General features: G+C 36.1%; 1 pseudogene; it reads left to right on the top strand.

The window, feature by feature from the left end:
- Positions 1-7,461: 7,461 nt before the first annotated feature.
- On the top strand, positions 7,462-8,740 carry LOC133772324 (tripartite motif-containing protein 51-like; annotated as a pseudogene).
- The last annotated feature ends 8,590 nt before the right edge of the window (positions 8,741-17,330 follow it).

The raw sequence follows: 17,330 nt of genomic DNA, 5'->3' as shown, positions 1-17,330 counted from the left end.
TATAAAATTATGAATGATTTTTTCTTCCAAAGATGAGAGCTATTTTTAAAATATACATTAACTCCCACCTATTACAACCTCAAGATGAGAAGATGAGCTAAGGTGATTCAAGATATAGTCAGCCCACTTTGATATTTGCATGACTCTAACGATGCTCTACCTATTCAGTCATATTCAAATGTGTCACAATGCTTTGACAGGTCTCATCTCAGACTTTAAAAATGACTTCAAAGTCCTTCGACATTTTCACTTCTAGATTTTCATAAACAGCTTTTACAAAAGAATAGAAAAAAGAAGCAGTGTTTAAGAGATAGTTCCTTTTTTGCTTGATTTTGTGGGTGAGATGTGGATGAGATTAGCTGCCTGATTTTAGAATAACCGGAGAAACTAAAAGAAGACTAATACTCTTAGTTTTTAATAACTGTTGTGAAATACCCAGACAGTTAACAGTAGATTCTGATTTAAAAGTGTATGTGTGTACACAAAACAATACTTCAAAAATTTTGTGGGAAATTGAACTAAAAATGTTGATTTTGGCCAAAAAGTTTGAAATGAATGTAGTGATTATTCATAATACACATGAACTTCCATGAATTTTTGGAGACTCATGTTTGTATTTGTGTATGTGTGGTGTAGCAAAATGTTTTGTATTCACAGATCCATTTTTTAAATAGAAATCTAGAAAGAAACTTGACAGCAGTAACTTGGTTTTATATTTTCAAGCAATACAATTCAGCACTTCTAAACTATTCATTTCTTCACACAAATAATATTTTGCTCAAATCTTTTATGTTAATTTAGTGTAATTTTTATACATTTTTCTTCACCTTTAAGAAAATAAAACACAGGGGCCGGTGCTGTGGTGCAGTGGGTTAACGCCCTGGCCTGAAGCGCCGGCATCCCATAGGGGCACCGGTTCTAGTCCCAGCTGCTCCTCTTCCAATCCAGCTCTCTGCTATGGGAAAGCAGTAGAAGATGGCCCATGTCCTTGGGCCCTTGCACCTGCTTGGGAGACCTGGAAGAAGCTCCTAGCTCCTGGCTTCGGATCAGCACAGCTCTGGCCATTGCGGCCAATTAGGGTGTGAATCATCAGATAGAGGACCTCCCTCTCTCTGCCTCTTCTCCCTCTGTGTAACTCTGACTTTCAAATAAATAAATAATTCTTTAAAAAAGAAAAGAAAAGAAAACACAGCAGTTAAAGGAAATACTAAGTGACTACTTTGGGTATGTCTATTAGAATGCTTGTTGGGCTGTGTTACCATCCCATATTTTAACTACAAAAGCATGATGAGATTAATTAGAACTATTATATAAATCCCAAGAGGGGTTTATGTCCCTTTGGTACTGAGTAAATGCAACTACATTAGACTCACAAATCATCATACAATATAAGTTAATCAGTTCTTCTAAATCAGTACAATAAAACCCAACTGAGGCCAGGCATGCACCCTAAGGAGTCATAATCTAATTATAACTGATAATACTGATTTTACGAACATTAAGACCAATAGGAATTTTTAATATTTGCTTTTTATTCTATGTATAAGATAAACTCAAGATATCAAAAATGAACCAAAAGCTGATTCTAATTTTGATAAAGGTGTATTTTGTTTCATTGTGATTGATTGGGGTCACGTTCCTTTCTACCTGTTTTTCAGTTTTTTATTATTTATATAGGGTGAACAAATTTCATGTATTTCATATATAAAAATTTAGGAGCATAGTGATATTTCCACCCTTCCCTCCTTCTTGCCCATGCGCCCACCCTCCCTCCTCCTTCCTTTCCTTTATTTTCAATATTTATTTATTTGAGCAGCAGAATTACAGATAGAAAGAGCTAGAGACAAAAAGAAAGGTCTTCCATCCTCAGGTTTACTCCCCAAATGGCCACGAAGGTCAGAGCTGAGCCGTTCTGAAGCCAGGAGCCAGGAGCTTCTTCTGGGTCTCCCAAGTGGGTACAGGGTCTCAAAGACTTGGGCCATCTTCCCCTTCCCAGGGGCTGGTTCATGCCAAAACCAGGACTTAGGAACTCAATACTAGCCTTTGTCTTAATTTGCAGGAGATCAGTTACTTGAGCCGTCATTGCTCCCTCCCATGATCCAAACCAACAGGAAGGTGGACTCAGAATCTGAACTGGGACACAAATCCAGTTCTCTCTATGTGGCACAGACATCCCAAGCAATATCTTAATTGCTAGGCCAAACACCCAGCCCATACATTACATTGTTTAAAGCTGATGTGGATGTTATTACTTTAATCCCACTCAATATCCTCCACAATATAGCCACAACGTATTTTATTAAAATCTGAATTCTCCTAGAAATCCTCAACTCTAGGCATCTCCTCTAATAATAATCTACTCTTGAGTCTCTACTGCCAACTGTAATGCCACTCTGCATTATCTGTCTACCTCTCTATGCATCTGTCATCTGTTTGTCTCCCCTCATTTCTCTCTCATCAAGATCTATGTGGAGGGTCTGGCACTGTGGCTGAGCAAGTAAAGCCACCACCTGTAGTGCCAGCATCCCATATGGGCTCTGGTTCCAATCCCAGCTGCTCCACTTCTGATCTAGCTCTCTGCGGTGGCCCGGGGAAAGCAGTGAAAGATGACCCAAGTGCTGGGGCTCCTGCACCCACATGGGAGACCCCACAGAAGCTCCTGGCTCCTGGCTTCCGATTGGCCCAGCTTTGGTCATCGTGGCCATCGTGGCCATCTGGGGAGTATACCAGGGGAGGGAAGGCTCTCTCTCTTTGCCTCTGCCTCTCTGTAACTCTACCTTTCAAATAAATAAATAAATAAATATTTTTTAAAAAATTTATATTGAGTTACAAGTTGTTGTTGTTGTTGTTTTTTTCGGTCTATCTCATGACATCCAATAATTAATACTTCTAAATTTGCTCCAAAATCACAAATTTAACATCAATTAAACCATTATTTTATAAGCATACAACAAAAAATAACTCTGAAATATTCTCATGCACAAAATTATCTCTTGAATAAGCCTTTTTGTAGATAGCAAAAAGACAAAAAAATCCTGAAAACTGTTGTTCCGAAAAGTGACTACTTTCAGTGATCTTACAGAATGAACTTGAAACATCTTGTTCTTAGCATCTTTGCTAGAACAGACAGAAAAACACAACTTTTCAAACATTAGCTAGTTTCCCATATTGCAACCATTTATATTCACAATATAATAGAAATGCTAAAATAATCATAAAAATAGTAAATATGGAAAGGCAAAAGAGAGTTACCTTTAAAACAGGAAAGCATCAAAAACATTTTTAGAAAGATTTCAGTAGGCGAGGGCATTTTTTAAGTTATTACTGAACCCAAAATATTTTACATATTGTCATGTTATTGTCAGCTATCCAACATTTGCCATATTGATAAAAGATTTCAAAGCAGAACCAAATCACAGCATTTATGCCACCTTTCTTTTAGTCTCTATTTGACATCCATAGGAAATCATGACAATTCATCACTGTACTTTGTACGTCTGAACCAAGATGTAGCCTGAAAATACTTTTTCTGCCCAAATCTCTAGGCACTACTGATCAACCTGAGTTGTCCTACAAATTACACAGACAAACCAAAATTTGTGATGATCTTAAATAAGCAGTCATGAAACTGGTAAAATTTGATTAAATAGCCTTCTTGTAAATAAACATGGGCTGATGTGATTTCTGACACTAATAGGAGTCTTATTTTTCTAGTGTGATCTTCCTGTTTTGTCTGCTCTGAACCATGTCTGAGAATTCTGTTAATAGTTCATCAGGCTTTAAATGAGTTTATCCATATTGATGTTCTCAACATGCCTGGGAGAAAATGTCATGTTATTGTTTTAAGATGATCTCATTACCTATTATGGGATGTATATGGCAGCAGACGTTTCAAAACACTGCTGGAAAGAACATGGTCCATAGTTGTCATATTTTCCTAATAGATGAAAAACAATAATGGGATATTAGGTAAAATCTCTTATAATTTCCTTTTATTTACTACAGACTAAGATTAAGTAAATTAAATTAAACAAATTTCTTTATTTTTTTTATCAAAACTGTTTCTCAAGCTCCTCTGCACTTTAATGTTTAATCCTTGCCAACCTTGAATCCAAATTCTTCCTAGACCTATAGGCAAGGAAGTTGGCCTAGAGACATCATTGTTTTCTATAAGGCAGTGGTACGAAGAATCCTGATGCACCGTCAGCAGCCTTTTCTTATAAAATCCCCTTATGCAAAAATCCTTAATCTACTAATACAGTACTGTATTGGGATGTTAGATGATTATTTTCTTTTTTGTGTGTTACCAACCATGATTAAGATAGAATTTTAGAAGTTCATTTCTCTTCAAATAAACCTCCAAAGGAATTTGAATACCTATTTTTCTCTAACACTTTTGTTGACTACAAATGAGGGCATGTTAGAATACCCTGCATCATTACCTTCTTTTGACTTTGGTTTCGTTTGTGGTTCTTGGAATTCTTAGTTTTGGTATGAAGGAAATTCTACCGACAATAGATAAGGTCATATGTTACATCAAGTGAGCATTTCTTTAAGTCACATAGTCCAATGAAGGGTCTGGTAAGTGACATATCCATGTATAAGTGTCCTAATGCTTATATCTGTTAAGTATTTGTTCATTGTTGAACTTGTCTGAAAAGTTCCAGACTTTGAGCTTTGTAATTGTTTCAAGGCAACCAACATCCAAAGAAGTTATAAACCAGGCTAAATTCAATCCCATTATTCTATTATGGGAGTGAATTCTCCATTTTTTGGATGATGAAAAAATCTCTAAAGATTTACATGACACATAGAAGCATAAATAAGGTCAATTTCAACCACTTGGCTGTTGCTAAAGTTGGTCATTGCTTTCACATATTACTGGACTAAGGCATTACAGTACTAATCTAAGCATTAGATGACATATAGTGAGTGGTTTGTGGCAAAACCTAGTTACAATGTATCTTCTACTTCATTTATTTAGCTAAACCATATATTTCCAAAATTTTGTTGAATGACAATACCTGTTTTATTCATGTACCGATAAAAAATCTTTCCATTAAATTGAGAACATTGACATTTTATAAACTTAATAAGTAATCCAATACTTTCACATACAAATGTTTAAAAATAAAGAGTTATGGGTTAAATCTGAGGATTAGCTTTCAAAATCTTGATTTTATTTTGTTGTTCAATAGCATGGAAAATCTTCATTTCAAAATATAAAATGGTTCATATTTCAAATGGCTAAACATTTTAAATAATCCATCTTCCAATTTCCAATTTTTTTCTTTTTCAAAAATTTTTGTTTATTTTTTTTGAAAGAGGGACACACACACCCACACACAGATACAGGGAGATATTCCATCCTCTGGTTTGCTCTCCAAATACTCGTGACAACCAGGGCTGGAACAAACCAAAGCTAGGAGCCTGAAACTCAATATGGGTCTCCCATGTGGATGGTAGTAACTCAATTACTTGAGGCATTATCTACTGCCTCCCAGGGTGCACATTAGCAGGAAGATGGATTTGAAGCAAAGTACCCCATATACAAATGTAGCACTCTGGAATGAGAAGTTGGCATCTTAATTCGTGACTTTATCAACTGAGTCATACTCCTGCCCCATAATTTCCAGATATTTTCAATCTCATCAATATAAAATGATGAGAAGAGTAGCATGAGGTTTTTTAAGACAACTATGATAATTATTATAAATGCAATAATCAACAAATATCCTGAATTTATAACAATTATTGGAAAATATTTAATAAAAGACTATCATAAGAAATTATGTCACATGTCCATTTGTAACTGCAAAGTTGACTATGGTATCTAGTGAGACAAACCGGAGATTCATCTAGTATTCAAATCAACCTGGCCTGCAGATATTGACTTACGTAGCATGTTTATTTGTATACCATTATGGAAATAAAAATCAACAGGCCCAATGTTTTTTAAAGACCAGCACAAATCTATAAACTTACTAATTAATTGCATATCAATAAGTAATTAAATCTCCTTCACAAGATTTATTCCCAGATCTATACAAACACAAGAGCACAAGCAATCTAAATTAATGCATTAATTATATCTGATGTATTTACATATGGTATTTATGTGCTTAGCCCTTTTTTGTGGCTTTTGTACTAAACTTTTAAATATAAACAATATTATAAAATAATTTCAATTTTTATTGTTTTGTGAACTTCTACATTCCTTTCACAGTGCTGGGTGGCATTTACTAATTCTATTCTATCATCTTGGATGTGCTAAATATAGTTGTACAATATTTTTTTATCTACACTATTACACAATATTAAGTCTGACTATGAACCTCATCCTACAGAACTGACTCTATTCTATTGTGGGAATGAATCTTCCACTTTTAGGACAATGAAAAAAATCTCTAAAGGTTTACATGGCACAGAATAGCATAAATGAGGTCAATTTCAACCACTTGGCTATTGCTAATGCTTTCTTTTCCAAATCTTTATGGTCCCTTGGTATAGCTAGTTGCTTTTCTTTTTCATTCATTGTAGTGATATGGTAGGGTTTTCGTAATTAAAATATTCTGATTTCTATGATACAGCCTACCTGAGCACACTACAGAAAAAAATAGACCTTTAAGGATTTGCCACTTACCTAAGACATTGATCTCCACTATTCAGGATACACACAGCAAACTTCACTGCATTCAGGAGAAACATGTTTTGTGACTTAGACTCTATTCTAATTCAATGATTCTTCTACTTCTCCTTTCTCATTTCTAATACCAAACACATCTCTTACACTGTCTTTTACAAGATGAAGGAGGAGAAGCCATCATTGAGTAACCTCTTGTTTTTGTACAAAGCTTCTAAAGTAAAAGAACACTAAAAGAGAATGAGGAATTAGGGGGAAGATGGTATAAAGACTTACAATATACCAAGTATCATCTCCCAAGTACTTGACTCCAGGCCTTGCCTTTGCAACACAGTTAAATCCGGCATCATGTATCAATTTGTGAATGTAAAAATATACTTTGGCTTTCTATTAATTTAGGCTTTTATACATAATATCCTTTTTATGGGTGTATTCAGAGAATATCTATCTGGATTTCAAAAATTAACAAATATTACCTCTCAAATAATTATCCATTTCAATCAAGAGAACGTTTGTGTAATTTGAGATTGATCCAGTTGCTTTTAACTAAATCAGCTGGAAAGGAGTTCACCCAAGGAATGATGGGAAATAATGCCCCTCCCCTTAATCCTCTCTGCTACAGTAACCACATCTGCACAGGGCTTGCTCATCTTGTATAAAGGCCTTGCCCAGTCAAGGTTTATTTTGTTCTGAGGCTTGGAGTTGACTGGGTTGTGGAAACCTTCTGATCTTTCAAAGCCCAGGGAATTCAGAACCACCTACCTGACCCAGGACCCATTCCTAGACATTGCAGAGGACCAATTCCTATTGCCAGAAACATGGATTCCAGAGTCTGGCACGTCTTCCAGAAGGAGCTCACCTGTCCCATCTGCAAGAATTACTTCATTGACCCAGTCACCATAGACTGTGGGCACAGCTTTTGCAGGCCTTTTCTGTACCTCTGCGGGCAAGAAACATCAATTCTTAGTTTGTGCTTCAAATGCAAGACCGTGACAGACAAGAGAGATTATAAAACAGACATTAGCATCAAGAACCTGGCAGTCCTCGCCAGAAAAGCCAGTCTCCAGCAGTTTCTCAGCTCAGAGGGGCACACGTGTGTGGTGCACAAGGAGACAAAGAAGATCTTCTGCAAAGAGTACAAGAACCTGCTGTGTGTGCTCTGCTCTGACTCTCAGGAGCGTCAGGGTCACAGACACCTGTCAATGGACTAGGCAGCCGAGGAGCGCAGAGACCCTCCTGAAGACAATGAAGTGTTTATGGAAAAACCTTTGTGAAAATAGCAGAAATATGAATATGGAAATAATCAAAACCAGATCATGGGAGGATTATGTCTATTCAAGGAGAGAAGCAATCAGAACTGTATTTCAGAAGTTGCTTCTATATCTCCAGGAGGAGGAGCAACACCATTTGGAGATTCTGTACAAAGAGGGCAAGGAAATTTTTGAGCAATTCAATGAAAGTCAAGCCAGAATGGCTCACAAGAGGGAGACTTTAAGAGGAATGTATAAGGAACTGAAGGAAATGTGTCATACACCAGATATGGAGCTACTTCAGGCTTTTGGAGACATCCTGCCCAGGTGTGAATCCATGCTGCTGCACATGCCCCAGCCTGTGAATCCAGAGCTGAGTGCAGTGCCTATCACTGGATTGATAGAAACCCTCAGATGCTTCCAAGTGACTGTCACTCTTGATCCTGAAAGATTCAACTGGCACATGTTCCTACAGGGAGATTTCAGAAGCCTGTACACTGGTTGTTTTCCTCATGATGTGCCCTGTCTCCCGGAGAGGCCCGGATGTTTTCTGGCATGGGGTGTTCAGACTTTTACTTCTGGCAGATATTACTGGAAGGTAGAACAGGAATACCAAGACATTTGTTGATGAGGGACTCTTTCTTATGTCCATTACAGTTTCTTCATCACCTCTCCACTTTTAGTGCAATATGTAGCAAGGCCGATTAACCGCATAGGACTGTTCCTGGATTATGAAGCTAGAACTATGAGCTTTCTTGATGTTGATCACAGTTCCCTGATACATACCATCCCTTCTTGTTCCTTTTCTATTCGTCTCAAGACTGTCTTCTGCTGTTGTCATTTATGAACAGACATGGGGAAATCCACTCTCTGAAATCCTCGTCCTTGAGCCTCACCAAATAGTAAAAATAGGTGGCATTTTATAAAATTTCAATTCCTCCTGCTATCATGAAATCCCATTTACTGAGTTCTTATCAATTGCAATAACAATAAAATTATTTATGCTGTAAAAAACAATATACCAAGTATCAGACCACAAGAGCAAACTTTTAAATAATATGCCAGTGAATACTCTATTCTTTAAAAAAAAAATTGTTCATGTACTTAAAAGGCTGAGCCAGAGAGACAGAGATCTATCATCTGCTGGGTCACTCCCCAAAGGCCCACAACAACCAGGACTAGCCCAGGCCAAAACTAAAATCCAGGAACTCCATCTGAATCTTTTCCACAAGGGTGGCAGGAACCTAAGCCCTTGGATCAGCAAGTGAAGGCTCCAGGTTTATTAGCAGGAAACTGGACTGGAAGCAGAAGATCAATGTCTCATATTAGGGACCCTAATCTGGGATGCAGGTGGCCCAAGCACTGATCAAACACATTTCGCCACAGCATTCACCCCAGTAAATGGCCTATTCTACTTCCATTCATCCTCTTAATTTGTTTCTTCTCAGACACTTTGAATTTGATACATCAAAACCATGGTGTTCTATTAAGAAGAGAGTAGTCTCCAAATGTTTTGGGAAACTGCAAGGATACAGGTTTCCTTTTAAGGTATGGATTATGAACTTCTATTTTAGGTTCACTATTGATGTCTACTATAGCCCTCCTTTTTCAAATAGCAGTAGAAGCAACACTTCCCACCTGAATATTTCACAGATAGATCCAAGTTCAATTGCTGAACGTTTGCCACAGCTCTGGGTTGCTAATTAACAGTGAAATAATACAGTGGAGGTGAGTAAAAAAAAGCAAAGAATAATGGGGGGAAATGAAAAGAGCAGAAAAAAAGGTAAAATATTATTTTTAAAAAGATTTATTTATTTATTTGAAACATAGGGTGACAGAGAAACAGAGATTCTCCATACACTGGTTCACTCCCCAAATAGCTGCAATAGCTAGGGCTGGGCCAGACTGAAGCCAGGATGCTGGAACTCCATCCAGGTTTCCGACATGGAGGCAGGAACCCTAGTAAAACTTTCTCAGGTGCATAAGCAAAGATCTGTACCAAAAGCAGATTAGCCACGAACAATTTTTCCAATATTGGATTCCTACATTGCAGGCAGTACCTTAATCTGCTGTGCTACAATGCTGGTCTCAGAAGTGAGAAAATCTAAAACAGAAAAATAAACAAGCAACAAAAGTCCTGAACTAGTTCTAGAATACTAATTAACTGATTCTGCAGATTATATTTGGAGTAAAACTAATGTAAACAATATATATATATATATATATATATATATATATATATATTCCAATTATCTTCTCTGGTACTTTAATTACTCTTAAGCTCAAACATTGATTTGGGACTTAGCTGCTTGCAAACATCTGATTAAGGGTATGAAATGCAATGTCTAATGTAGTCTTAGTTTGAGGAAAGAGGCTGGTTTTTTGCTTTGGCAATTGGGACCATAGCCAATTTATTTGAGGAGTCAGTGCCACGTTTTTGGAGGAAAGAATAAAGATTTAACAATAAATATAGTTTTTTAGTATTCTGTAGATAAGATGAAACAGGCCCCTTTTTTTTCTGTTTCATTAATGATGTTGACAAATTTTTCAAAACTAAAAAAGGCAGCAGTTATATGCCAGGTCAAAAGAGACTAGTTGTGATAGTATAAACTGCATGTACTATAGAACATTTACTTCTATACTATGCTTCTCATCTTTTTTTAAGAGTTTATTTTAGTTATTTGAAAGACAACATTACAGAGGGAGGGAGAGGCAGAGAGATGTCTTCCAGTCACTGATTCATTCCCCAAAATGGCTGCAATGGCCAGGGCTGGACCAGACTGAAGCCAGGAACCAGAAGCTTCTTCCTGTTCTCCCACATGGGTACAGGGCCCAAGCTCTTGGGCCACCTTTTGCTGCTTTCTTAAGTGCATTAGAAGAGAGCTGGACTGGAAGTGGAGTAGCCAGGATTTGAACTGTCATCCATATGGAATATCAGCATATAGACAGCAGCTTAACCAGCTGTGCCATAGCATGGCCCCTCTCATCTTCTTTTAACTTGTACTCATCCAACCTGTGCTTGAAGGCTTCAGGGATATGGAATGTAAAATACTTAAGGCAATTAATTATCATATTGGCCGTTTCCCGACACCCAACAAGGCCATCTTTATATTTCAACTAAATTTTTTGATCTCTGATTGCTAAATCTTTTTTGACCTCTAAGTCAGATTATATTATTTTCTCCATATAATGATCCATATAATGTCCATATGATGATAAATATTTTCACATAGCTGTCACATCAACCTGGGAATTCTTATTTCGAGATCCTTCCATCAATTCTAAAATGCTTAATGGGACTTATGTTCTCTTTTTCTTTGTCTCGAAGTATACCACCAGCCTGTTTTCTTTTGATATCTGAAAACATTGGGAATTAAAAACATGGCAAGATTTGTAATAACAAAATGAGATAAACTTCTGAATATATTGCTTAATAAAGCCATTTAGGCACTTAAGCATATTTTTCTAGACTTCTAACCTTTGCTATAAATATTTGTCATTATTTTTCCTAGCCATTCCTGGCCATTGTTCAAAAGACAGAAAATCCAAAAGATCCAAATTTATTTCTTGTTCACTGGAAAAATTAATAGGAAACAGATGGAGCAGAATATTCCACAATAAATATGGAATCAATACTTCAGATCCACATGATAAATAAATTTAATATGAATTTGACTATATCCACAGTAATAATAGCAGGAATGTATAACTTATATATAACATCTTATTTTAGATATTGTAGTAATAAGTACATGTGTATACATAGATTCTAAATATGTATCATATATCCATAGTTATATATAAATACATTATATTTATGTATATTATGGAGAGAGCCTTCAGAACAGTTTAGTACAGTATAGTGGTGTCACATAACTATATGAAAAGGTTAATAATTTTAAGAATATGAAAATTAGATGCTCAGTTCTCATATGTAGTTGTTTCTTACAATTACTTTATCAAGAAATGGTAAAGACTAAATCCTGTATCAACAAGTATATCTTCAAGGTAGAAGAAGAACCTGAAAAAGTCAGGCATCTCTATTAGCACAACCTCTGCAGGCCTAAATCCAAGAAGCAGCACAAGAGAGGCAGCTCTAGGTTGTCAGACAAAATCCCAGTTCTTTATTAATCAATAATTATAGAGTAGCTGAGGAAATTTTTGTCTTCCATATTTCATCGTGTCTTTCAATCCCTATAGGGTGCGGTGAATAGCAAAATGTGCTTTAAGGTGCACTATGACTTAGTCTTTTTTTTTTTTTTTTTGACAGGCAGAGTGGACAGTGAGAGAGAGAGAGAGAGAGAGAAAGGTCTTCCTTTTGCCATTGGTTCACCCTCCAATGGCCACACTCTGGCCGGCGCACCGCGCTGATCCGAAGCCAGGAGCCAGGTGCTTCTCCTGGTCTCCCATGGGGTGCAGGGCCCAAGTACTTGGGCCATCCTCCACTGCACTCCCTGGCCACAGCAGAGAGCTGGCCTGGAAGAGGGGCAACCGGGATAGAATCCGGCGCCCCGACTGGGACTAGAACCTGGTGTGCCGGCGCCGCAAGGTGGAGGATTAGCCTGTTGAGCCACGGCGCCGGCCAATGACTTAGTCTTAATTTAATGATTTATTTTGTGGAAGATGATTTTCATATTTGATACTTGCTAGTCACTAAACTTTTTTACTTATGTTCCTAATTTTCAACACAATACTTTTGCATTTTAAAAAAAAAGAGTGTAAAACTTTTTCATGAAAAAGAAAAACTACCAACTTATTCATTTATCCTTAACAGACATGTGTTTAAGCTTTGGATATTTTAATTTGTGTCCTTTAGACTTTTTGATTTAATAAACTTTAATTTATATAATAAACATCAAGAATGTCTTATAAATAATTTAAATTAATGAAAATTGTAGATATAATTTTATTTGTAGCTTTCTGACATTTCATTAAAAGTAATTGCAATTTACTATTCATGTCCTTATAGAGGTGTATGTAAGATCAATTGTCTATACACAATGATGCAATTTTAAGTAACTTGACTATGCTATATTAACAGAACCATCTGTTCAGTTCATAAAATGCTTTGCTTCATAATACAGGCTCTGTAATGCAGCATAGATTAAATATGAAATGGGAGAGAATAAAATATAAACTTTGCATATAATGAATATAGTCCATTTCTAGATAGCTTAACATAATTAAGATATATAGAACATTCAAGATCTTCTTGGTTTTGGAGAAAATTCAGCAGTCTTCTGTTTATTGCCCGGTTATGTATGAATTTGCTTAATATTTTTTAAAGATTTATTTTATTTATTTGAAATTCAGATCTACAGAGAGAGGGAGGGAGAAACAGAGAGAGGTCTTCCATCTGCTGGTTAACTCTCCAAATGGCTACATTAGGCAGGGCTGGGCCAGACAGAAGCCAGGAGCTTATTCTGGGTCTCCCATGTGGGTACAGGGGCCCAAGGACTTGGGCCAGACTCTGCCACTTTCCCAGGCACATTAACAGAAAGCTAGACTGGAATTGGAGCAGCCGGGACTCGAACTGGTGCTCATATGGGATCCTGGTGCTTTGTACTTTTCATATTGTAAAAATATAAAAACTCTCCTCTTTTTATTTCAGCCATCTCTCTCTCTCTATCAAAATTCTTTTTTATTGAAAATGTATTTCGTTCCATCAAGTTACCAAGTTTTATACCTTACCTATATTACAAATAAGCCTGTTCCATATGTGTTTAATCCAAAGTTCTCAGTAGAACTCAGTTTCTGAGTTACTGCACTCCACTTTACTTATCCTGTCCTGTTGTAAGACTCTACTAGAGTGGGACGAAAATCAATTAGTGAGTAAACCTCAATCTTTTAATTCCAACACCTGCTCTACTACAGGTAATGGCACAGATTCAAATTCTGTTAGGAGAATGTGCCTTAATTGTTTCCAAAGTATCCTGCTTAGCAAATAATATTTGAGTAATACCAATAACAGTTGTTTTTCCCCTTCCAGAATATCATTTTCCTTCTTGTTGCCATTATCACCACTTCTTGGCTTTTTTATTTCTACGTTTTCAGTTGTAACTTGGTTCTATTGTTGCTCACATTGATTATGCTATCAAGACAACTAGACACAATAACTAGTTTATTGATAGACAAGAAATAATATTCCCAAAATGTGGATGAAATTTCATATTGACTAAGTTCTTTGGCACGACTAAAAAGTATCTAATTTATTACTACAGTTTTGATTTTTTAATAAGATCATGTACCAGATACTTTCATCCTTGGATAATATTGGCGAATATCATACTTCCAGAAGGACTTCAGAGAATAAATATTAAACAATAATTTCCATCAAAAGTTTACTTAATCTCCCATCACAGACATAAGAACACAGAAGACAAAACTACCTAAAGTCAATTCATAGATCACTCTTTCCAATAATAAATAAGATATAAAGAGAAACACAATTATACTGGAGTTATTAAAAAAGAAAATGTCACTTGACAGGAACCAGAGAAGCCCTGAATATTTTAGGCACTAAAATCTTTGCTCTACACCTCCCGTGTTTATTTTTTATAGACCGTTAATTTCTTTTAAAAATTATTTATTTGATGAATCTTGATGTGAATGGAATGGGAGAGGGAGTGGGAGTTGGGAGGGTGCAGGCGGGAGGGAAGTTATTGGGGGAGGGGGAGCCATTGTAATCCATAAGCTGTACTTTGGAAATGTATATTTGCTAAATAAAAGTTAAAAAATTATTTATTTGAAAGGCAAGCTTCCGTAAGAAACAGAGAAAGAGATATCTTCCACCTGCTGTTGCACTCCCCAAGTAGCTGCAACAGCTAGGACTGGGAAAGATTGAAGACAGGAGTCAGGAACTCCATCCTCGTCTCCCACGTGATTAGCAAGAGCTCATGTACTTGTGTCTTCTGCTGCCTTCCCAGGTGCATTAGTAGGAAGCCAGGTCTGAAGCAGAGCTCCAGGACTCGAAATGGCACTCTTACAGGAGATGCCAGCATTGCAAGCAGTGGCTTCATCTGCTATGCCCCTACATGTGTCCTTTTCAGTTGCTAGTTTCTAACATAAGGTAACACTATTCCCTCACCTCCAATTTATCACCTCAGGCACTGTGACTCAGGGTCAAAGTGTCTTCTTCAGATCTACTTAGTAAAGTGAGAATTCAAAGGAAGGACTCTGTCAAGTATAAATCACACACCTTACCTAGTTAGCCAAAAAGTGAAGCAAAGGAACCAACGGACTGTGATTGTCAGTGCCTGAGTGGAGGGAACTCAAGATTAGTAATCCTGCTAAAATCCCACCATTGGTATACACAACAGATATGCCCTAGCCCATCCAAACGTGTAGAGTCCGGGTAGGTGGTGTGGGTTTTGGTGAGTAATGTATAGAGCACACTAGTACATCTCAACAATGAAGGCATCAATAGGAACACAATACAGAATAATGTGTTAATCATTATTGCTTATCAGATGATTTTATGCAGACAACTTGGCTATGCTTCCAATCTGCAATGATTCCTTGATACTGCTTGATAATTATGCAGTTGTTGCAATAGGGTCATGTTTATACATAATCTGAGGCATATATATTCATTATTCTACCCAATCTCCTAATTATATTTATTTTCCCATTTAACTGAGTCTCTTAACTCCTTCAGAATCATTCTTAGTAATTCCAATATGCTTGAGAACTATGCATCACAAAGGAAAACTTGGAGCAGTAGATATGCTGTGTGTAACTGTAAACAAATATACACTCTGAAAATGACAATGGACTGTTTATAAATGTTGAAGATTGTTTTTAGATAAATTTGTAATGATTTTTTTATCATAAGATAAATAAACCTTCAAACAAGTGGATTTCGGAGCATTGCTTTTATCACAATGCAGGTATTGACTTGTAAAAGCTCAGAAGGACAGATCAAGAGAAATCTTGAGTAGCATAGCATAGCATTTGTTTATCATGTTCTTCGGTACTGGCATGATAGCTAATAAAAAAGTAAATAGGATGAATATTTGAGTCAGAACTGCCTCAGTAGTCTGTACTGGACATTGCAGAACATGTTCTGACTTCCTGTTCTAACTTAGGTTACTCACAATATTGATGCTTTCAGGGCTCTCTCCATCTATTACAAGGGAATCAAATAAGAGTTCAGTATATTTCTTTTCTGTAAGATATCTTATTCTCATGATTCTTCAAATAGGATCCTTATATTTTTGTTCTCAACCCAAGGCCTCTTTTCCCCTCTGAGGATTTGACTAATTATTCTTCCTGTCTCTTTCTTCTGCTTTTATCTACTGCCAGTCTAAAGGATCAATAAAAATGTTCAATTATTCTATATCCTAAAAAAGTATCCGAACTTTGCTTCTCATTCAAGTATCATACTTTTATCTTTAAAAATATTCTCAAAAATTAGACGTAGCTTCTCTAGGTCTAATTTCTCATCTTTTACTAAATTCTCAAAGTAATGCAATCTTATTCTGTCCCCACAAATTGACCTTAAAATGAAGTTTCTGTGTTGCAAAGACTTGAGCCTATTCTTGGGTTTAGTTCCTATAATATTGCCACTATTTAGCACTATCTTCTTGAGATTCACTTTATCTTTAATTCTATGATAATACCAGCTTTGTGTCTCCTTTTGTCTCTCTTGATGCCTTTTTCCGAATTTTCATTCATTACATTAATATTTACCTAAAGCCCTTTCCGTATTAGATGTTAATATGTTGACTGAAATCCCATTCTCTGCTCAACCTTCATTAAAGACATGCTGTATACTTAAATCATTAGATTCATTTTCCTCTTCTCTGTTCTTTTTCTTTGCAATGTTATCCAATTACATACCTTTGACTTTTATCTATGACAATGAACAAATCACTATTGTAGATTTTAACATCCTCTGAAGTCTAGGAACTTTTTTTTGAATTCCTGTTGATTTTTTTGTTATCCATTTAAAAAATTCTAACAGGCATAAAATTTATGTATTTATGGAACTCTATGGGATGTTTCATCACACAGATACTCAATGAGGGAAAATACATTTAGCTCTTCAATTCTTAACATTTCTTTATGGTGAAAAGATCTCAAATTCCATCTTTCAGATTTTATGATAGACAAGTATCATTATATTAGCCTTACCCATAGTCACCCTTCTGTGCAATATATATAAGAACTTATTACTCCAATATATTTATAACTTTGTATTGATCTACTAACCTTTCCCAATCCCTTCCCACTTTGCCAACCTCTTAAAACCAGGATTACATTTTTAATATCTATAAAATCACTTATTATTTTAGACTTTACATATGAGCAAGATCATGTAATCCTTGTCTTTCTGGACTTGGCTTATTTCACTTAACATAATTAAATCCAGTTTCCATGTTGCAAATGATAGCTTTAAAAAATTTTTAAATTCATTTTTAATATTTATTCATTTG

This window comes from Lepus europaeus, chromosome 13, assembly GCF_033115175.1.
Source record: "Lepus europaeus isolate LE1 chromosome 13, mLepTim1.pri, whole genome shotgun sequence".
Lineage (NCBI taxonomy): Eukaryota > Metazoa > Chordata > Mammalia > Lagomorpha > Leporidae > Lepus > Lepus europaeus.
Note: the sequence above shows the minus strand (reverse complement) of the source record. Positions and strands in the feature narration are given on the sequence as shown.